Below are 21,394 nucleotides of genomic sequence, written 5' to 3'. Positions count from 1 at the left end.
TGAACACTGGAGAAATAAATGGAGTTGATCCTCACTACTTACGTGGCCGGTTATCTCAGATGGTCAGAGCGTGGTGCTAATAATGCCAAGGTCATGGGTTCAAGCCCCATACTGGCCAGTTGTTTGTAACAGATGTAACAAATGCAAATGTGCAATCATTTACAAAAGCTTCTCTGAATTACAAAACATGGCAGAAAGATTACTCCAAAAAATATCTGACTTCATTTAAGATTTTTTTTCACCATGTGTATGTGTGTGTACAAAATATCTCAAAGACGCATTTGGTGAGTCGTTTACCACATCATACTGCACTTCCACTGTTGTTCACCCTGTGCAAAATGAACACTGGAGAAATAAATGGAGTTGATCCTCACTACTTACGTGGCCGGTTAGCTCAGATGGTCAGAGCGTGTTGCTAATAACGCCAAAGTCATGGGTTCAAGCCCCATACTGGCCAGTTGGTTGTAACAGATGTAGCAGATGCAAATGTGCAATCATTTGTAAAAGGTTCTCTGAATTACAAAACATGGCAGAAAGATTGCTCCAAAAAATATCTGTCTTCATTTAAGATTCTTTTTCACCATGTGTATGTGTGTGTGTACAAAATATCTCAAAGACGCATGGTGAGTCGTTTACCACATCATACTGCACTTCCGCTGTTGTTCACCCTGTGCAAAATGAACACTGGAGAAATAAATGGAGTTGATCCTTACTACTTACGTGGCCGGTTAGCTCAGATGGTCAGAGCGTGGTGCTAATAACGCCAAGGTCATGGGTTCAAGCCCCATACTGGCCAGTTGTTTGTAACAGATGCAATGCCCACAAAATCTTCTCTGAATTATAGAAAATGTCAGAAACATTGCTCACTTGGTGAAATATCCAGCATGGAGTGACTTCTAACTGCACCAGTGTGTTTGTTCTCTCACTATTATTGCCAGTATCCCACCCAAGTTGTGAACAATAAGATGCTAGTTTAATGCAGAAAGGGTCTTGAACTCTTGAGGTATGGAATAGATAGGCAACTTCGTACTGTAAGATTTGTTTTGGGTTTAGTCAATTGTTGGTGTTGTTGTTTCATTGTGTGTACACCACATCCTGCATTTCAGTTTTTACTTAAGGCACTAAACTGTTGATATTAGTGTAAATTGAGTGACATTCAACCACGAAGGGACTCGAACCCTCAATCTTCTGATTCGAAGTCAGACGCCTTGTCCATTAGGCCACGCGGTCTTACTTTTCTCTTCTAAGGTTTAGCGGAGTGCAATGCAATCATTTACAAAAGCTTCTCTGAATTACAAAACATGGCAGAAAGATTGCTCCAAAAAATATCTGTCTTCATTTAAGATTTTTTTTCACCATGTGTATGTGTGTGTACAAAATATCTCAAAGACGCATGGTGAGTCGTTTACCACATCATACTGCACTTCCGCTGTTGTTCACCCTGTGCAAAATGAACACTGGAGAAATAAATGGAGTTGATCCTCACTACTTACGTGGCCGGTTAGCTCAGATGGTCAGAGCGTGGTGCTAATAACGCCAAGGTCATGGGTTCAAGCCCCATACTGGCCAGTTGTTTGTAACAGATGTAACAGATGCAAATGTGCAATCATTTACAAAGTTCTGCATTACAAAACAAGTCAGAAAGATTGCTCCAAAAAATATCTGACTTCATTTAAGATTTTTTTTCACCATGTGTATGTGTGTGTACAAAATATCTCAAAGACGCATTTGGTGAGTCGTTTACCACATCATACTGCACTTCCACTGTTGTTCACCCTGTGCAAAATGAACACTGGAGAAATAAATGGAGTTGATCCTCACTACTTACGTGGCCGGTTAGCTCAGATGGTCAGAGCGTGGTGCTAATAACGCCAAGGTCATGGGTTCAAGCCCCATACTGGCCAGTTGTTTGTAACAGATGTAGCAGATGCAAATGTGCAATCATTTGTAAAAGGTTCTCTGAATTACAAAACATGGCAGAAAGATTGCTCCAAAAATAATCGTCTCATTTAAGATTTTTTTCACCATGTGTATGTGTATGTGTACAAAAAATCTCAAAGACCATGGTGAGTCGTTACACATCATACTGCACTTCCACTGTTGTTCACCCTGTGCAAAATGAACACTGGAGAAATAAATGGAGTTGATCCTTACTACTTACGTGGCCGGTTAGCTCAGATGGTCAGAGTGCGTTAACGCCAAGGTCATGGGTTCAAGCGCCATACTGGCCAGCTGTTTGTAACAGATGCAATGCCCACAAAATCTTCTCTGAATTATAGAAAATGTCAGAAACATTGCTCACTTGGTGAAATATCCAGCATGGAGTGACTTCTAACTGCACCAGTGTGTTTGTTCTCTCACTATTATTGCCAGTATCCCACCCATGTTGTGAACAATAAGATGCTAGTTTAATGGAGAAAGGGTCTTGAACTCTTGAGATATGGAATAGATAGGCAACTTCGTACTGTAAGATTTGTTTTGGGTTTAGTCAATTGTTGGTGTTGTTGTTTCATTTTGTGTACACCACATGTGTATGTGTGTGTGTACAAAATAAATGCAAATGTGCAATCATTTAAAAAAGCTTGTCTGCATTACAAAACAAGTCAGAAAGATTGCTCCAAAAAATAATTAATTTCATAAAAGATTTTTTTTCACCATGTGTATGTGTGTGTACAAAATATCTCAAAGACGCATGGTGAGTTGTTAACACACTACATTGCACTTCCACTGTTGCTGACCCTGTGCAAAATGAACACTGGAGAAATAAATGGAGTTGATCCTCACTACTTACGTGGCCGGTTAGCTCAGATGGTCAGAGAGTGGTGCTAATAATGCCAAGGTCATGGGTTCAAGCCCCATACTGGCCAGTTGTTTGTAACAGATGTAACAAATGCAAATGTGCAATCATTTACAAGAGCTTCTCTGAATTACAAAACATGGCAGAAAGATTACTCCAAAAAATATCTGACTTCATTTAAGATTTTTTTTCACCATGTGTATGTGTGTGTACAAAATATCTCAAAGACGCATTTGGTGAGTCGTTTACCACATCATACTGCACTTCCACTGTTGTTCACCCTGTGCAAAATGAACACTGGAGAAATAAATGGAGTTGATCCTCACTACTTACGTGGCCGGTTAGCTCAGATGGTCAGAGCGTGTTGCTAATAACGCCAAAGTCATGGGTTCAAGCCCCATACTGGCCAGTTGTTGTTATAGATGCAGATAGATGCAAATGTGCAATCATTTTTAAAAGGTTCTCTGAATTACAAAACATGGCAGAAAGATTGCTCCAAAAATATCTGTCTTCATTTAAGATTCTTTTTCACCATGTGTATGTGTGTGTGTACAAAATATCTCAAAGAGCATGGTGAGTCGGTTACCACATCATACTGCACTTCCGCTGTTGTTCACCCTGTGCAAAATGAACACTGGAGAAATAAATGGAGTTGATCCTTACTACTTGTGCGGTTAGCTCAGATGGTCAGAGGTGGTGCTAATAATCACAAGGTCATGGGTTCAAGCCCCATACTGGCCAGTTGTTTGTAACAGATGCAATGCCCACAAAATCTTCTCTGAATTATAGAAAATGTCAAACATTGCTCACTTGGTGAAATATCCAGCATGGAGACTTCCAACTGCACCAGTGTGTTTGTTCTCTCACTATTATTGCCAGTATCCCACCAAGTTGTGAACAATAAGATGCTAGTTTAATGCAGAAAGGGTATTGAACTCTTGAGATATGGAATAGATAGGCAACTTCGTACTGTAAGATTTGTTTTGGGTTTAGTCAATTGTTGGTGTTGTTGTTTCTCTTGTGTACACCACATCCTGCATTTCAGTTTTTACGGCACTAAACTGTTGATATTAGTTTAAATTGAGTGACATTCAACCACGAAGAGACTCGAACCCTCAATCTTCCAATTGAAGTCACCTTGTCCATTAGGCCAGCGGTCTTACTTTTCTCTTCTAAGGTTTAGCGAGTGCAATGCAATCATTTACAAAAGCTTCTGAATTACAAAACATGGCAGAAAGATTGCTCCAAAAATATCTGTCTTCATTTAAGATTTTTTTCACCATGTGTATGTGTGTGTACCAAATATCTCAAAGACGCATGGTGAGTCGTTTACCACATCATACTGCACTTCCGCTGTTGTTCACCCTGTGCAAAATGAACACTGGAGAAATAAATGGAGTTGATCCTCACTACTTACGTGGCCGGTTAGCTCAGATGGTCAGAGCGTGGTGCTAATAACGCCAATGTCATTGGTTCAAGCCCCATACTGGCCAGTTGGTTGTAACAGATGTAACAGATGCAAATGTGCAATCATTTAAAAAAGCTTTTCTGCATTACAAAACAAGTCAGAAAGATTGCTCCAAAAAATAATAAACTTCATTAAAGATTTTTTTTCACCATGTGTATGTGTGTGTACAAAATATCTCAAAGACGCATGGTGAGTCGTTTACCACATCATACTGCACTTCCACTGTTGTTCACCCTGTGCAAAATGAACACTGGAGAAATAAATGGAGTTGATCCTCACTCCTTACGTGGCCGGTTAGCTCAGATGGTCAGAGCGTGGTGCTAATAATGCCAAGGTCATGGGTTCAAGCCCCATACTGGCCAGTTGTTTGTAACAGATGTAGCAGATGCAAATGTGCAATCATTTGTAAAGTTCTCTGAATTACAATACATGGCAGAAAGATTGCTCCAAAAAATATCTGTCTTCATTTAAGATTTTTTTTCACCATGTGTATGTGTGTGTACAAAATATCTCAAAGACGCATGGTGAGTCGTTTACCACATCATACTGCACTTCCGCTGTTGTTCACCCTGTGCAAAATGAACACTGGAGAAATAAATGGAGTTGATCCTTACTACTTACATGGCCGGTTAGCTCAGATGGTCAGAGCGTGGTACTATCACGCCAAGGTCATGGGTTCAAGCCCCATACTGGCCAGTTGGTTGTAACAGATGTAACAGATGCAAATGTGCAATCATTTACAAAAGCTTGTCTGCATTACAAAACAAGTCAGAAAGATTGCTCCAAAAAATATCTGACTTCATTTAAGATTTTTCACCATGTGTATGTGTGTGTACAAAATATCTCAAAGACGCATTTGGTGAGTCGTTTACCACATCATACTGCACTTCCACTGTTGTTCACCCTGTGCAAAATGAACACTGGAGAAATAAATGGAGTTGATCCTCACTACTTACGTGGCCGGTTAGCTCAGATGGTCAGAGCGTGGTGCTAATAACGCCAAGGTCATGGGTTCAAGCCCCATACTGGCCAGTTGGTTGTAACAGATGTAGCAGATGCAAATGTGCAATCATTTGTAAAAGGTTCTCTGAATTACAAAACATGGTAGAAAGATTGCTCCAAAAAATGATCGCTTCATTTAAGATTTTTTTTCACCATGTGTATGTGTGTGTACAAAATATCTCAAAGACATGGTGAGTCGTTTACCACATCATACTGCACTTCCACTGTTGTTCACCCTGTGCAAAATGAACACTGGAGAAATAAATGGAGTTGATCCTTACTACTTACGTGGCCGGTTAGCTCAGATGGTCAGAGCGTGGTGCTAATAACGCCAAGGTCATGGGTTCAAGCCCCATACTGGCCAGTTGTTTGTAACAGATGCAATGCCCACAAAATCTTCTCTGAATTATAGAAAATGTCAGAAACATTGCTCACTTGGTGAAATATCCAGCATGGAGTGACTTCTAACTGCACCAGTGTGTTTGTTCTCTCACTATTATTGCCAGTATCCCACCCATGTTGTGAACAATAAGATGCTAGTTTAATGGAGAAAGGGTCTTGAACTCTTGAGATATGGAATAGATAGGCAACTTCGTACTGTAAGATTTGTTTTGGGTTTAGTCAATTGTTGGTGTTGTTGTTTCATTGTGTGTACACCACATGTGTATGTGTGTGTGTACAAAATAAATGCAAATGTGCAATCATTTAAAAAAGCTTTTCTGCATTACAAAACAAGTCAGAAAGATTGCTCCAAAAAATAATTAACTTCATTAAAGATTTTTTTTCACCATGTGTATGTGTGTGTACAAAATATCTCAAAGACGCATGGTGAGTCGTTTACCACATCATACTGCACTTCCACTGTTGTTCACCCTGTGCAAAATGAACACTGGAGAAATAAATGGAGTTGATCCTCACTACTTATGTGGCCGGTTAGCTCAGATGGTCAGAGCGTGGTGCTAATAACGCCAAGGACATGGGTTCAAGCCCCATATTGGCCAGTTGTTTGTAACAGATGTAACAGATGCAAATGTGCAATCATTTACAAAAGCTTGTCTGCATTACAAAACAAGTCAGAAAGATTGCTCCAAAAATATCTGACTTCATTTAAGATTTTTCCCATGTGTATGTGTGTGTACAAAATATCTCAAAGACGCATGGTGAGTCGTTTACCACATCATACCGCACTTCCACTGTTGTTCACCCTGTGCAAAATGAACACTGGAGAAATAAATGGAGTTGATCCTCACTACTTACGTGGCCGGTTAGCTCAGATGGTCAGAGCGTGGTGCTAATAACGCCAATGTCATGGGTTCAAGCCCCATACTGGCCAGTTGGTTGTAACAGATGTAACAGATGCAAATGTGCAATCATTTAAAAAGCTTTTCTGCATTACAAAACAAGTCAGAAAGATTGCTCAAAAATAATTAATTTCATAAAGATTTTTTTCTCCATGTGTATGTGTGTGTACAAAATATCTCAAAGACGCATGGTGAGTCGTTTACCACATCATACTGCACTTCCACTGTTGCTCACCCTGTGCAAAATGAACACTGGAGAAATAAATGGAGTTGATCCTCACTACTTACGTGGCCGGTTAGCTCAGATGGTCAGAGAGTGGTGCTAATAATGCCAAGGTCATGGGTTCAAGCCCCATACTGGCCAGTTGTTTGTAACAGATGCAATGCCCACAAAATCTTCTCTGAATTATAGAAAATGTCAGAAACATTGCTCACTTGGTGAAATATCTAGCATGGAGTGAATTCCAACTGCACCAGTGTGTTTGTTCTCTCACTATTATTGCCAGTATCCCACTCAGTTGTGAACAATAAGATGCTAGTTTAATGCAGAAGGTATTGAACTCTTGAGATATGGAATAGATAGGCAACTTCGTACTGTAGATTTGTTTTGGGTTTAGTCAATTGTTGGTGTTGTTGTTTCATTGTGTGTACACCACATCCTGCATTCAGTTTTTACTAAGGCACTAAACTGTTGATATTAGTGTAAATTGAGTGACATTCAACCACGAAGACTCGAACCCTCAATCTTCTGATTCGAGTCAGCCCTTGTCCATTAGGCCACGCGGTCTTAATTTTCTCTTCTAAGGTTTAGCGGAGTGCAATGCAATCATTTACAAAAGCTTCTCTGAATTACAAAACATGGCAGAAAGATTGCTCCAAAAAATATCTGTCTTCATTTAAGATTTTTTTTCACCATGTGTATGTGTGTGTACAAAATATCTCAAAGACGCATGGTGAGTCGTTTACCACATCATACTGCACTTCCGCTGTTGTTCACCCTGTGCAAAATGAACACTGGAGAAATAAATGGAGTTGATCCTCACTACTTACGTGGCGGTTAGCTCAGATGGTCAGAGCGTGGTGCTAATAACGCCAAGGACATGGGTTCAAGCCCCATACTGGCCAGTTGTTTGTAACAGATGTAACACATGCAAATGTGCAATCATTTACAAAAGCTTGTCTGAATTACAAAACCAGTCAGAAAGATTGCTCCAAAAATATCTGACTTCATTTAAGATTTTTTTCACCATGTGTATGTGTGTGTACAAAATATCTCAAAGACGCATTTGGTGAGTCGTTTACCACATCATACTGCACTTCCACTGTTGTTCACCCTGTGCAAAATGAACACTGGAGAAATAAATGGAGTTGATCCTCACTACTTACGTGGTGGTTAGCTCAGATGGTCAGAGCGTGGTGCTAATAACGCCAAGGTCATGGGTTCAAGCCCCATACTGGCCAGTTGGTTGTAACAGATGTAGCAGATGCAAATGTGCAATCATTTGTAAAAGGTTCTCTGAATTACAAAACATGGCAGAAAGATTGCTCCAAAAATAATCGCTTCATTTAAGATTTTTTTCACCATGTGTATGTGTATGTACAAAATATCTCAAAGACGCATGGTGAGTCATTTACCACATCATACTGCACTTCCACTGTTGTTCACCCTGTGCAAAATGAACACTGGAGAAATAAATGGAGTTGATCCTTACTACTTACGTGGCCGTTAGCTCAGATGGTCAGGCGTGGTGCTAATAAGCCAAGGTCATGGGTTCAAGCCCCCTACTGGCCAGTTGTTTGTAACAGATGCAATGCCCACAAAATCTTCTCTGAATTATAGAAAATGTCAGAAACATTGCTCACATGGTGAAATATCCAGCATGGAGTGACTTCTAACTGCACCAGTGTGTTTGTTCTCTCACTATTATTGCCAGTATCCCACCCAAGTTGTGAACAATAAGATGCTAGTTTAATGGAGAAAGGGTCTTGAACTCTTGAGATATGGAATAGATAGGCAACTTCGTACTGTAAGATTTGTTTTGGGTTTAGTCAATTGTTGGTGTTGTTGTTTCATTGTGTGTACACCACATGTGTATGTGTGTGTTACAAAATAAATGCAAATGTGCAATCATTTAAAAAGCTTGTCTGCATTACAAAACAAGTCAGAAAGATTGCTCCAAAAATAATTAATTTCATAAAGATTTTTTCACCATGTGTATGTGTGTGTACAAAATATCTCAAAAGGCATGGTGAGTCGTTTACCACATCATACTGCACTTCCACTGTTGCTCACCCTGTGCAAAATGAACACTGGAGAAATAAATGGAGTTGATCCTCACTACTTACGTGGCCGTTAGCTCAGATGGTCAGAGAGTGGTGCTAATAATGCCAAGGTCATGGGTTCAAGCCCCATACTGGCCAGTTGGTTGTAACAGATGTAACAGATGCAAATGTGCAATCATTTAAAAAAGCTTTTCTGCATTACAAAACAAGTCAGAAAGATTGCTCCAAAAATAATAAACTTCATTTAAAGATTTTTTTCACCATGTGTATGTGTGTGTACAAAATATCTCAAACACATTTGGTGAGTCGTTTACCACATCATACTGCACTTCCACTGTTGTTCACCCTGTGCAAAATGAACACTGGAGAAATAAATGGAGTTGATCCTCACTACTTACGTGGCCGGTTAGCTCAGATGGTCAGAGCGTGGTGCTAATAACGCCAAGGTCATGGGTTCAAGCCCCATACTGGCCAGTTGGTTGTAACAGATGTAGCAGATGCAAATGTGCAATCATTTGTAAAAGGTTCTCTGAATTACAAAACATGGCAGAAAAATTGCTCCAAAAAATAATCGCTTCATTTAAGATTTTTTTTCACCATGTGTATGTGTGTGTGTACAAAATATCTCAAAGACGCATGGTGAGTCGTTTACCACATCATACTGCACTTCCACTGTTGTTCACCCTGTGCAAAATGAACACTGGAGAAATAAATGGAGTTGATCCTTACTACTTACGTGGCCGGTTAGCTCAGATGGTCAGAGCGTGGTGCTAATAACGCCAAGGTCATGGGTTCAAGCCCCATACTGGACAGTTGTTTGTAACAGATGCAATGCCCACAAAATCTTCTCTGAATTATAGAAAATGTCAGAAACATTGCTCACTTGGTGAGATATCCAGAATGGAGTGACTTCTAACTGCACCAGTGTGTTTGTTCTCTCACTATTATTGCCAGTATCCCACCGAAGTTGTGAATAATAAGATGCTAGTTTAATGCAGAAAGGGTCTTGAACTCTTGAGATATGGAATAGATAGGCAACTTCGTACTGTAAGATTTGTTTTGGGTTTAGTCAATTGTTGGTGTTGTTGTTTCATTGTGTGTACACCACATCCTGCATTTCAGTTTTTACTTAAGGCACTAAACTGTTGATATTAGTTTAAATTGAGTGCCATTCAACCACGAAGGACTCGGACCCTCAATCTTCTGATTGAAGTCAGACGCCTTCCATTAGGCCACGCGGTCTTACTTTTCTCTTCTAAGGTTTAGCGGAGTGCAATGCAATCATTTACAAAAGCTTCTCTGAATTACAAAACATGGCAGAAAGATTGCTCCAAAAAATATCTGTCTTCATTTAAGATTTTTTTTCACCATGTGTATGTGTGTGTGTACAAAATATCTCAAAGACGCATGGTGAGTCGTTTACCACATCATACTGCACTTCCGCTGTTGTTCACCCTGTGCAAAATGAACACTGGAGAAATAAATGGAGTTGATCCTCACTACTTACGTGGCCGGTTAGCTCAGATGGTCAGAGCGTGGTGCTAATAACGCCAATGTCATGGGTTCAATCCCCATACTGGCCAGTTGTTTGTAACAGATGCAATACCATTTCTCTGAATTATAGAAAATGTCAGAAACATTGCTCACTTGGTGAGATATCCAGCATGGAGTGACTTCTAACTGCACCAGTGTGTTTGTTCTCTCACTATTATTGCCAGTATCCCACACAAGTTGTGGACAATAAGATGCTAGTTTAATGCAGAAAGGGTCTTGAACTCTTGAGATATGGAATAGATAGGCTACTTCGTACTGTAAGATTTGTTTTGGGTTTAGTCAATTGTTGGTGTTGTTGTTTCATTGTGTGTACACCACATCCTGCATTTCAGTTTTTACTTAAGGCACTAAACTGTTGAAATTAGTTTAAATTGAGTGACATTCAACATGAAGGGACTCGAACCCTCAATCTTCTGATTCAAGTCAGACGTCTGTCCATTAGGCCACGCGGTCTTACTTTTCTCTTCTAAGATTTAGCGGAGTGCAATGCAATCATTTACAAAAGCTTCTCTGAATTACAAAACATGGCAGAAAGATTGCTCCAAAAAATATCTGTCTTCATTTAAGATTTGTTTTCACCATGTGTATGTGTGTGTACAAAATATCTCAAAGACGCATGGTGAGTCGTTTACCACATCATACTGCACTTCCACTGTTGTTCACCCTGTGCAAAATGAACACTGGAGAAATAAATGGAGTTGATCCTCACTACTTACGTGGCCGGTTAGCTCAGATGGTCAGAGCGTGGTGCTAATAACGCCAATGTCATGGGTTCAAGCCCCATACTGGCCAGTTGGTTGTAACAGATGTAACAGATGCAAATGTGCAATCATTTAAAAAAGCTTTTCTGCATTACAAAACAAGTCAGAAAGATTGCTCCAAAAAATAATAAACTTCATTAAAGATTTTTTTTCACCATGTGTATGTGTGTGTACAAAATATCTCAAAGATGCATGGTGAGTCGTTTACCACATCATACTGCACTTCCGCTGTTGTTCACCCTGTGCAAAATGAACACTGGAGAAATAAATGGAGTTGATCCTCACTACTTACGTGGCCGGTTAGCTCAGATGGTCAGAGCGTGGTGCTAATAACGCCAAGGTCATGGGTTCAAGCCCATACTGGCCAGTTGGTTGTAACAGATGTAACAGATGCAAATGTGCAATCATTTACAAAAGCTTGTCTACATTACAAAACAAGTCAGAAAGATTGCTCCAAAAAATATCTGACTTCATTTAAGATTTTTTTTCACCATGTGTATGTGTGTGTACAAAATATCTCAAAGACGCATTTGGTGAGTCGTTTACCACATCATACTGCACTTCCACTGTTGTTCACCCTGTGCAAAATGAACACTGGAGAAATAAATGGAGTTGATCCTCACTACTTACGTGGCCGGTTAGCTCAGATGGTCAGAGCGTGGTGCTAATAACGCCAAGGTCATGGGTTCAAGCCCCATACTGGCCAGTTGGTTGTAACAGATGTAGCAGATGCAAATGTGCAATCATTTGTAAAAGGTTCTCTGAATTACAAAACATGGCAGAAAAAATATCTGTCTTCATTTAAGATTTTTTTTCACCATGTGTATGTGTGTGTACAAAATATCTCAAAGACGCATGGTGAGTCGTTTACCACATCATACTGCACTTCCGCTGTTGTTCACCCTGTGCAAAATGAACACTGGAGAAATAAATGGAGTTGATCCTTACTACTTACGTGGCCGGTTAGCTCAGATGGTCAGAGCGTGGTGCTAATAACGCCAAGGTCATGGGTTCAAGCCCCATACTGGCCAGTTGTTTGTAACAGATGCAATGCCCACAAAATCTTCTCTGAATTATAGAAAATGTCAGAAACATTGCTCACTTGGTGAAATATCCAGAATGGAGTGACTTCTAACTGCACCAGTGTGTTTGTTCTCTCACTATTATTGCCAGTATCCCACCCAAGTTGTGAACAATAAGATGCTAGTTTAATGCAGAAAGGGTCTTGAACTCTTGAGATATGGAATAGATAGGCAACTTCGTACTGTAAGATTTGTTTTGGGTTTAGTCAATTGTTGGTGTTGTTGTTTCATTGTGTGTACACCACATCCTGCATTTCAGTTTTTACTTAAGGCACTAAACTGTTGATATTAGTTTAAATTGAGTGACATTCAACCACGAAGGGACTCGAACCCTCAATCTTCTGATTCGAAGTCAGACGCCTTGTCCATTAGGCCACGCGGTCTTACTTTTCTCTTCTAAGGTTTAGCGGAGTGCAATTCAATCATTTACAAAAGCTTCTCTGAATTACAAAACATGGCAGAAAGATTGCTCCAAAAAATATCTGTCTTCATTTAAGATTTTTTTTCACCATGTGTATGTGTGTGTACAAAATATCTCAAAGACGCATGGTGAGTCGTTTACCACATCATACTGCACTTCCGCTGTTGTTCACCCTGTGCAAAATGAACACTGGAGAAATAAATGGAGTTGATCCTCACTACTTACGTGGCCGGTTAGCTCAGATGGTCAGAGCGTGGTGCTATAAGCCAAGGTCATGGGTTCAAGCCCCATACTGGCCAGTTGTTTGTAACAGATGTAACAGATGCAAATGTGCAATCATTTACAAAAGCTTGTCTGCATTACAAAACAAGTCAGAAAGATTGCTCCAAAAAATATCTGACTTCATTTAAGATTTTTTTTCACCATGTGTATGTGTGTGTACAAAATATCTCAAAGACGCATTTGGTGAGTCGTTTACCACATCATACTGCACTTCCACTGTTGTTCACCCTGTGCAAAATGAACACTGGAGAAATAAATGGAGTTGATCCTCACTACTTACGTGGGGTTAGCTCAGATGGTCAGGGCGTGGTGCTAATAACGCCAAGGTCATGGGTTCAAGCCCCATACTGGCCAGTTGTTTGTAACAGATGCAATGCCCACAAAATCTTCTCTGAATTATAGAAAATGTCAGAAACATTGCTCACTTGGTGAAATATCCAGAATGGAGTGACTTCTAACTGCACCAGTGTGTTTGTTCTCTCACTATTATTGCCAGTATCCCACCCAAGTTGTGAACAATAAGATGCTAGTTTAATGCAGAAAGGGTCTTGAACTCTTGAGATATGGAATAGATAGGCAACTTCGTACTGTAAGATTTGTTTTGGGTTTAGTCAATTGTTGGTGTTGTTGTTTCATTGTGTGTACACCACATCCTGCATTTCAGTTTTTACTTAAGGCACTAAACTGTTGATATTAGTTTAAATTGAGTGACATTCAACCACGAAGGGACTCGAACCCTCAATCTTCTGATTCGAAGTCAGACGCCTTGTCCATTAGGCCACGCGGTCTTACTTTTCTCTTCTAAGGTTTAGCGGAGTGCAATGCAATCATTTACAAAAGCTTCTCTGAATTACAAAACATGGCAGAAAGATTGCTCCAAAAAATATCTGTCTTCATTTAAGATTTTTTTTCACCATGTGTATGTGTGTGTACAAAATATCTCAAAGACGCATGGTGAGTCGTTTACCACATCATACTGCACTTCCGCTGTTGTTCACCCTGTGCAAAATGAACACTGGAGAAATAAATGGAGTTGATCCTCACTACTTACGTGGCCGGTTAGCTCAGATGGTCAGAGCGTGGTGCTAATAACGCCAATGTCATGGGTTCAAGCCCCATACTGGCCAGTTGGTTGTAACAGATGTAACAGATGCAAATGTGCAATCATTTAAAAAAGCTTTTCTGCATTACAAAACAAGTCAGAAAGATTGCTCCAAAAAATAATCAACTTCATTAAAGATTTTTTTTCACCATGTGTATGTGTGTGTACAAAATATCTCAAAGACGCATGGTGAGTCGTTTACCACATCATACTGCACTTCCGCTGTTGTTCACCCTGTGCAAAATGAACACTGGAGAAATAAATGGAGTTGATCCTCACTACTTACGTGGCCGGTTAGCTCAGATGGTCAGAGCGTGGTGCTAATAACGCCAAGGTCATGGGTTCAAGCCCCATACTGGCCAGTTGGTTGTAACAGATGTAGCAGATGCAAATGTGCAATCATTTGTAAAAGGTTCTCTGAATTACAAAACATGGCAGAAAGATTGCTCCAAAAAATATCTGTCTTCATTTAAGATTTTTTCACCATTAATGTGTGTGTGTACAAAATATCTCAAAGACGCATGGTGAGTCGTTTACCACATCATACTGCACTTCCACTGTTGTTCACCCTGTGCAAAATGAACACTGGAGAAATAAATGGAGTTGATCCTCACTACTTACGTGGCCGGTTAGCTCAGATGGTCAGAGCGTGGTGCTAATAACGCCAAGGTCATGGGTTCAAGCCCCATACTGGCCAGTTGTTTGTAACAGATGCAATGCCCACAAAATCTTCTCTGAATTATAGAAAATGTCAGAAACATTGCTCACTTGGTGAAATATCCAGCATGGAGTGACTTCTAACTGCACCAGTGTGTTTGTTCTCTCACTATTATTGCCAGTATCCCACCCAAGTTGTGAACAATAAGATGCTAGTTTAATGCAGAAAGGGTCTTGAACTCTTGAGATATGGAATAGATAGGCAACTTCGTACTGTAAGATTTGTTTTGGGTTTAGTCAATTGTTGGTGTTGTTGTTTCATTGTGTGTACACCACATCCTGCATTTCAGTTTTTACTTAAGGCACTAAACTGTTGATATTAGTGTAAATTGAGTGACATTCAACCACGAAGGGACTCGAACCCTCAATCTTCTGATTCGAAGTCAGACGCCTTGTCCATTAGGCCACGCGGTCTTACTGTTCTCTTCTAAGGTTTAGCGGAGTGCAATGCAATCATTTACAAAAGCTTCTCTGAATTACAAAACATGGCAGAAAGATTGCTCCAAAAATATCTGTCTTCATTTAAGATTTTTTTCACCATGTGTATGTGTGTGTACAAAATATCTCAAAGACGCATGGTGAGTCGTTTACCACATCATACTGCACTTCCTTTGTTCACCCTGTGCAAAATGAACACTGGAGAAATAAATGGAGTTGATCCTCACTACTTACGTGGCCGGTTAGCTCAGATGGTCAGAGCGTGGATAAACGCCAAGGTCATGGGTTCAAGCCCCATACTGGCCAGTTGTTTGTAACAGATGTAGCAGATGCAAATGTGCAATCATTTGTAAAAGGTTCTCTGAATTACAAAACATGGCAGAAAAAATATCTGTCTTCATTTAAGATTTTTTTTCACCATGTGTATGTGTGTGTACAAAATATCTCAAAGACGCATGGTGAGTCGTTTACCACATCATACTGCACTTCCGCTGTTGTTCACCCTGTGCAAAATGAACACTGGAGAAATAAATGGAGTTGATCCTTACTACTTACGTGGCCGGTTAGCTCAGATGGTCAGAGCGTGGTGCTAATAACGCCAAGGTCATGGGTTCAAGCCCCATACTGGCCAGTTGTTTGTAACAGATGCAATGCCCACAAAATCTTCTCTGAATTATAGAAAATGTCAGAAACATTGCTCACTTGGTGAAATATCCAGCATGGAGTGACTTCTAACTGCACCAGTGTGTTTGTTCTCTCACTATTATTGCCAGTATCCCACCCAAGTTGTGAACAATAAGATGCTAGTTTAATGCAGAAAGGGTCTTGAACTCTTGAGATATGGAATAGATAGGCAACTTCGTACTGTAAGATTTGTTTTGGGTTTAGTCAATTGTTGGTGTTGTTGTTTCATTGTGTCACCACATCCTGCATTTCAGTTTTTACTTAAGGCACTAAACTGTTGATATTAGTGTAAATTGAGTGACATTCAACCACGAAGGGACTCGAACCCTCAATCTTCTGATTCGAAGTCAGACGCCTTGTCCATTAGGCCACGCGGTCTTACTTTTCTCTTCTAAGGTTTAGCGGAGTGCAATTCAATCATTTACAAAAGCTTCTCTGAATTACAAAACATGGCAGAAAGATTGCTCCAAAAAATATCTGTCTTCATTTAAGATTTTTTTTCACCATGTGTATGTGTGTGTACAAAATATCTCAAAGACGCATGGTGAGTCGTTTACCACATCATACTGCACTTCCGCTGTTGTTCACCCTGTGCAAAATGAACACTGGAGAAATAAATGGAGTTGATCCTCACTACTTACGTGGCCGGTTAGCTCAGATGGTCAGAGCGTGGTGCTAATAACGCCAAGGTCATGGGTTCAAGCCCCATACTGGCCAGTTGTTTGTAACAGATGCAATGCCCACAAAATCTTCTCTGAATTATAGAAAATGTCAGAAACATTGCTCACTTGGTGAAATATCCAGCATGGAGTGACTTCTAACTGCACCAGTGTGTTTGTTCTCTCACTATTATTGCCAGTATCCCACCCAAGTTGTGAACAATAAGATGCTAGTTTAATGCAGAAAGGGTCTTGAACTCTTGAGATATGGAATAGATAGGCAACTTCATACTGTAAGATTTGTTTTGGGTTTAGTCAATTGTTGGTGTTGTTGTTTCATTGTGTGTACACCACATCCTGCATTTCAGTTTTTACTTAAGGCACTAAACTGTTGATATTAGTTTAAATTGAGTGACATTCAACCACGAAGGGACTCGAACCTCAATCTTCTGATTCAAGTCAGACGCCTTGTCCATTAGGCCACGCGGTCTTACTTTTCTCTTCTAAGGTTTAGCGGAGTGCAATGCAATCATTTACAAAGCTTCTCTGAATTACAAAACATGGCAGAAAGATTGCTCCAAAAATATCTGTCTTCATTTAAGATTTTTTTCACCATGTGTATGTGTGTGTACCAAATATCTCAAAGACGCATGGTGAGTCGTTTACCACATCATACTGCACTTCGCTGTTGTTCACCCTGTGCAAAATGAACACTGGAGAAATAAATGGAGTTGATCCTCACTACTTACGTGGCCGGTTAGCTCAGATGGTCAGAGCGTGGTGCTAATAACGCCAATGTCATGTGTTCAAGCCCCATACTGGCCAGTTGTTTGTAACAGATGTAGCAGATGCAAATGTGCAATCATTTGTAAAAGGTTCTCTGAATTACAAAACATGGCAGAAAGATTGCTCCAAAAAATATCTGTCTTCATTTAAGATTTTTTTTCACCATGTGTATGTGTGTGTACAAAATATCTCAAAGACGCATGGTGAGTCGTTTACCACATCATACTGCACTTCCGCTGTTGTTCACCCTGTGCAAAATGAACACTGGAGAAATAAATGGAGTTGATCCTTACTACTTACATGGCCGGTTAGCTCAGATGGTCAGAGCGTGGTGCTAATAACGCCAAGGTCATGGGTTCAAGCCCCATACTGGCCAGTTGTTTGTAACAGATGTAACAGATGCAAATGTGCAATCATTTACAAAGCTTGTCTGCATTACAAAACAAGTCAGAAAGATTGCTCCAAAAATATCTACTTCATTTAAGATTTTTTTCACCATGTGTATGTGTGTGTACAAAATATCTCAAAGACGCATGGTGAGTCGTTTACCACATCATACTGCACTTCCACTGTTGTTCACCTGTGCAAAATGAACACTGGAGAAATAAATGGAGTTGATCCTTACTTACGTGGCGGTTAGCTCAGATGGTCAGAGCGTGGTGCTAATAACGCCAATGTCATGGGTTCAAGCCCCATACTGGCCAGTTGTTTATAACAGATGCAATGCCCACAAAATCTTCTCTGAATTATAGAAAATGTCAGAAACATTGCTCACTTGGTGAAATATCCAGCATGGAGTGACTTCTAACTGCACCAGTGTGTTTGTTCTCTCACTATTATTGCCAGTATCCCACCCAAGTTGTGAACAATAAGATGCTAGTGTAATGCAGAAAGGGTCTTGAACTTTGAGATATGGAATAGATAGGCAACTTCATCTGTAAGATTTGTTTTGGGTTTAGTCAATTGTTGGTGTTGTTGTTTCATTCTGTGTACACCACATCCTGCATTTCAGTTTTACTTAAGGCACTAAACTGTTGATATTAGTTTAAATTGAGTGACATTCAACCACGAAGGGACTCGAACCTCAATCTTCTGATTAAGTCAGACGCCTTGTCCATTAGGCCACGCGGTCTTACTTTTCTCTTCTAAGGTTTAGCGGAGTGCAATGCAATCATTTACAAAAGCTTCTCTGAATTACAAAACATGGCAGAAAGATTGCTCCAAAAATATCTGTCTTCATTTAAGATTTTTTTCACCATGTGTATGTGTGTACAAAATATCTCAAAGACGCATGGTGAGTCGTTTACCACATCATACTGCACTTCCCTGTTGTTCACCCTGTCAAATGAACACTGAAAATAAATGAGTTGATCCTCACTACTTACGTGGGGTTAGCTCAGATGGTCAGAGCGTGGTGCTAATAACGCCAATGTCATGGGTTCAAGCCCCATACTGGCCAGTTGTTGTAACAGATGTAACAGATGCAAATGTGCAATCATTTAAAAAGCTTTTCTGCATTACAAAACAAGTCAGAAAGATTGCTCCAAAAAAATAAACTTCATTAAAGATTTTTTTCACCATGTGTATGTGTGTGTACAAAATATCTCAAAGACGCATGGTGAGTCGTTTACACATCATACTGCACTTCCACTGTTGTTCACCCTGTGCAAAATGAACACTGGAGAAATAAATGGAGTTGATCCTCACTACTTACGTGGCCGGTTAGCTCAGATGGTCAGAGCGTGGTGCTAATAATGCCAAGGTCATGGGTTCAAGCCCATACTGGCCAGTTGTTTGTAACAGATGTAGCAGATGCAAATGTGCAATCATTTAAGGTTCTGAATTAATAATGTATGGTAAAAATATCTCAAGCGCATGGTGAGTCGTTTACATCAACTGCTTCCTGTTGTTCACCCTGTGCAAAAGAACACTGAGAAATAAATGGAGTTGATCCTCCTACTTACATGGCGGTTAGCTCAGATGGTCAGACGTGGCAATAACGCCAAGGTCATGGGTTCAAGCCCCATACTGGCCAGTTGTTTGTAACAGATGTAACAGATGCAAATGTGCAATCATTTACAAAGCTTGTCTGCATTACAAAACAAGTCAGAAAGATTGCTCCAAAAATATCTGACTTCATTTAAGATTTTTTTCACCATGTGTATGTGTGTGTACAAAATATCTCAAAGACGCATGGTGAGTCGTTTACCACATCATACTGCACTTCCACTGTTGTTCACCCTGTGCAAAATGAACACTGGAGAAATAAATGGAGTTGATCCTCACTACTTACGTGGCCGGTTAGCTCAGATGGTCAGAGCGTGGTGCTAATAACGGCAAGGTCATGGGTTCAAGCCCATACTGGCCAGTTGGTTGTAACAGATGTAGCAGATGCAAATGTGCAATCATTTGTAAAAGGTTCTCTGAATTACAAAACATGGCAGAAAGATTGCTCCAAAAATATCGCTTCATTTAAGATTTTTTCTCCATGTGTGTGTGTGTGTACAAAATATCTCAAAGACGCATGGTGAGTCGTTTACCACATCATACTGCACTTCCACTGTTGTTCACCCTGTGCAAAATGAACACTGGAGAAATAAATGGAGTTGATCCTTACTACTTACGTGGCCGGTTAGCTCAGATGGTCAGAGCGTGGTGCTAATAACGCCAAGGTCATGGGTTCAAGCCCCATACTGGCCAGTTGTTTGTAACAGATGCAATGCCCACAAAATCTTCTCTGAATTATAGAAAATGTCAGAAACATTGCTCACTTGGTGAAATATCCAGCATGGAGTGACTTCTAACTGCACCAGTGTGTTTGTTCTCTCACTATTATTGCCAGTATCCCACCCATGTTGTGAACAATAAGATGCTAGTTTAATGGAGAAAGGGTCTTGAACTCTTGAGATATGGAATAGATAGGCAACTTCGTACTGTAAGATTTGTTTTGGGTTTAGTCAATTGTTGGTGTTGTTGTTTCATTGTGTGTACACCACATGTGTATGTGTGTGTTACAAAATAAATGCAAATGTGCAATCATTTAAAAAGCTTTTCTGCATTACAAAACAAGTCAGAAAGATTGCTCCAAAAAATAATTAACTTCATTAAAGATTTTTTTTCACCATGTGTATGTGTGTGTACAAAATATCTCAAAGACGCATGGTGAGTCGTTTACCACATCATACTGCACTTCCGCTGTTGTTCACCCTGTGCAAAATGAACACTGGAGAAATAAATGGAGTTGATCCTCACTACTTATGTGGCCGGTTAGCTCAGATGGTCAGAGCGTGGTGCTAATAACGCCAAGGACATGGGTTCAAGCCCCATATTGGCCAGTTGTTTGTAACAGATGTAACAGATGCAATGTGCAATCATTTACAAAAGCTTGTCTGCATTACAAAACAAGTCAGAAAGATTGCTCCAAAAATATCTGACTTCATTTAAGATTTTTTTCACCATGTGTATGTGTGTGTACAAAATATCTCAAAGACGCATGGTGAGTCGTTTACCACATCATACTGCACTTCCACTGTTGTTCACCCTGTGCAAAATGAACACTGGAGAAATAAATGGAGTTGATCCTCACTACTTACGTGGCCGGTTAGCTCAGATGGTCAGAGCGTGGTGCTAATACCGGCAATGTCATGGGTTCAAGCCCCATACTGGCCAGTTGGTTGTAACAGATGTAACAGATGCAAATGTGCAATCATTTAAAAAGCTTTTCTGCATTACAAAACAAGTCAGAAAGATTGCTCCAAAAATAATAAACTTCATTAAAGATTTTTTTTCACCATGTGTATGTGTGTCTACAAAATATCTCAAAGACGCATGGTGAGTCGTTTACCACATCATACTGCACTTCCACTGTTGCTCACCCTGTGCAAAATGAACACTGGAGAAATAAATGGAGTTGATCCTCACTACTTACGTGGCCGGTTAGCTCAGATGGTCAGAGAGTGGTGCTAATAATGCCAAGGTCATGGGTTCAAGCCCCATACTGGTCAGTTGTTTGTAACAGATGTAACAAATGCAAATGTGCAATAGCAATACATGTAAC

At 40.1% G+C, this 21,394-nt stretch overlaps 20 non-coding genes across 20 annotated transcripts; 15 read left to right on the top strand and 5 right to left on the bottom strand.

Moving 5' to 3' along the window:
* Positions 1 to 722: 722 nt before the first annotated feature.
* trnai-aau lies at positions 723 to 796 on the top strand. Its single transcript has one exon. It is a non-coding gene; the product is annotated as a tRNA-Ile (tRNA).
* Positions 797 to 1,157: 361 nt separating this feature from the next.
* On the bottom strand, positions 1,158 to 1,230 carry trnar-ucg. The gene has a single exon. It is a non-coding gene; the product is annotated as a tRNA-Arg (tRNA).
* A 265-nt stretch (positions 1,231 to 1,495) lies between these two features.
* trnai-aau lies at positions 1,496 to 1,569 on the top strand. Its single transcript has one exon. It is a non-coding gene; the product is annotated as a tRNA-Ile (tRNA).
* Positions 1,570 to 1,830: 261 nt separating this feature from the next.
* trnai-aau lies at positions 1,831 to 1,904 on the top strand. Its single transcript has one exon. It is a non-coding gene; the product is annotated as a tRNA-Ile (tRNA).
* Positions 1,905 to 5,223: 3,319 nt separating this feature from the next.
* Positions 5,224 to 5,297, top strand: trnai-aau. The gene has a single exon. It is a non-coding gene; the product is annotated as a tRNA-Ile (tRNA).
* Positions 5,298 to 5,557: 260 nt separating this feature from the next.
* Positions 5,558 to 5,631, top strand: trnai-aau. The gene has a single exon. It is a non-coding gene; the product is annotated as a tRNA-Ile (tRNA).
* A 3,620-nt stretch (positions 5,632 to 9,251) lies between these two features.
* Positions 9,252 to 9,325, top strand: trnai-aau. Its single transcript has one exon. It is a non-coding gene; the product is annotated as a tRNA-Ile (tRNA).
* A 2,473-nt stretch (positions 9,326 to 11,798) lies between these two features.
* Positions 11,799 to 11,872, top strand: trnai-aau. The gene has a single exon. It is a non-coding gene; the product is annotated as a tRNA-Ile (tRNA).
* A 251-nt stretch (positions 11,873 to 12,123) lies between these two features.
* trnai-aau lies at positions 12,124 to 12,197 on the top strand. The gene has a single exon. It is a non-coding gene; the product is annotated as a tRNA-Ile (tRNA).
* A 361-nt stretch (positions 12,198 to 12,558) lies between these two features.
* On the bottom strand, positions 12,559 to 12,631 carry trnar-ucg. The gene has a single exon. It is a non-coding gene; the product is annotated as a tRNA-Arg (tRNA).
* A 265-nt stretch (positions 12,632 to 12,896) lies between these two features.
* On the top strand, positions 12,897 to 12,968 carry trnai-uau. Its single transcript has one exon. It is a non-coding gene; the product is annotated as a tRNA-Ile (tRNA).
* A 698-nt stretch (positions 12,969 to 13,666) lies between these two features.
* Positions 13,667 to 13,739, bottom strand: trnar-ucg. The gene has a single exon. It is a non-coding gene; the product is annotated as a tRNA-Arg (tRNA).
* A 602-nt stretch (positions 13,740 to 14,341) lies between these two features.
* Positions 14,342 to 14,415, top strand: trnai-aau. Its single transcript has one exon. It is a non-coding gene; the product is annotated as a tRNA-Ile (tRNA).
* A 261-nt stretch (positions 14,416 to 14,676) lies between these two features.
* On the top strand, positions 14,677 to 14,750 carry trnai-aau. Its single transcript has one exon. It is a non-coding gene; the product is annotated as a tRNA-Ile (tRNA).
* A 361-nt stretch (positions 14,751 to 15,111) lies between these two features.
* On the bottom strand, positions 15,112 to 15,184 carry trnar-ucg. The gene has a single exon. It is a non-coding gene; the product is annotated as a tRNA-Arg (tRNA).
* A 581-nt stretch (positions 15,185 to 15,765) lies between these two features.
* On the top strand, positions 15,766 to 15,839 carry trnai-aau. Its single transcript has one exon. It is a non-coding gene; the product is annotated as a tRNA-Ile (tRNA).
* A 358-nt stretch (positions 15,840 to 16,197) lies between these two features.
* On the bottom strand, positions 16,198 to 16,270 carry trnar-ucg. The gene has a single exon. It is a non-coding gene; the product is annotated as a tRNA-Arg (tRNA).
* Positions 16,271 to 16,535: 265 nt separating this feature from the next.
* On the top strand, positions 16,536 to 16,609 carry trnai-aau. The gene has a single exon. It is a non-coding gene; the product is annotated as a tRNA-Ile (tRNA).
* A 1,030-nt stretch (positions 16,610 to 17,639) lies between these two features.
* trnai-aau lies at positions 17,640 to 17,713 on the top strand. The gene has a single exon. It is a non-coding gene; the product is annotated as a tRNA-Ile (tRNA).
* Positions 17,714 to 19,963: 2,250 nt separating this feature from the next.
* Positions 19,964 to 20,037, top strand: trnai-aau. Its single transcript has one exon. It is a non-coding gene; the product is annotated as a tRNA-Ile (tRNA).
* Positions 20,038 to 21,394: the final 1,357 nt, after the last annotated feature.

The sequence above is a fragment of the Hippoglossus stenolepis genome, chromosome 9, assembly GCF_022539355.2.
Source record: "Hippoglossus stenolepis isolate QCI-W04-F060 chromosome 9, HSTE1.2, whole genome shotgun sequence".
Classification (NCBI taxonomy): Eukaryota; Metazoa; Chordata; class Actinopteri; order Pleuronectiformes; family Pleuronectidae; genus Hippoglossus; species Hippoglossus stenolepis.
Note: the sequence above shows the minus strand (reverse complement) of the source record. Positions and strands in the feature narration are given on the sequence as shown.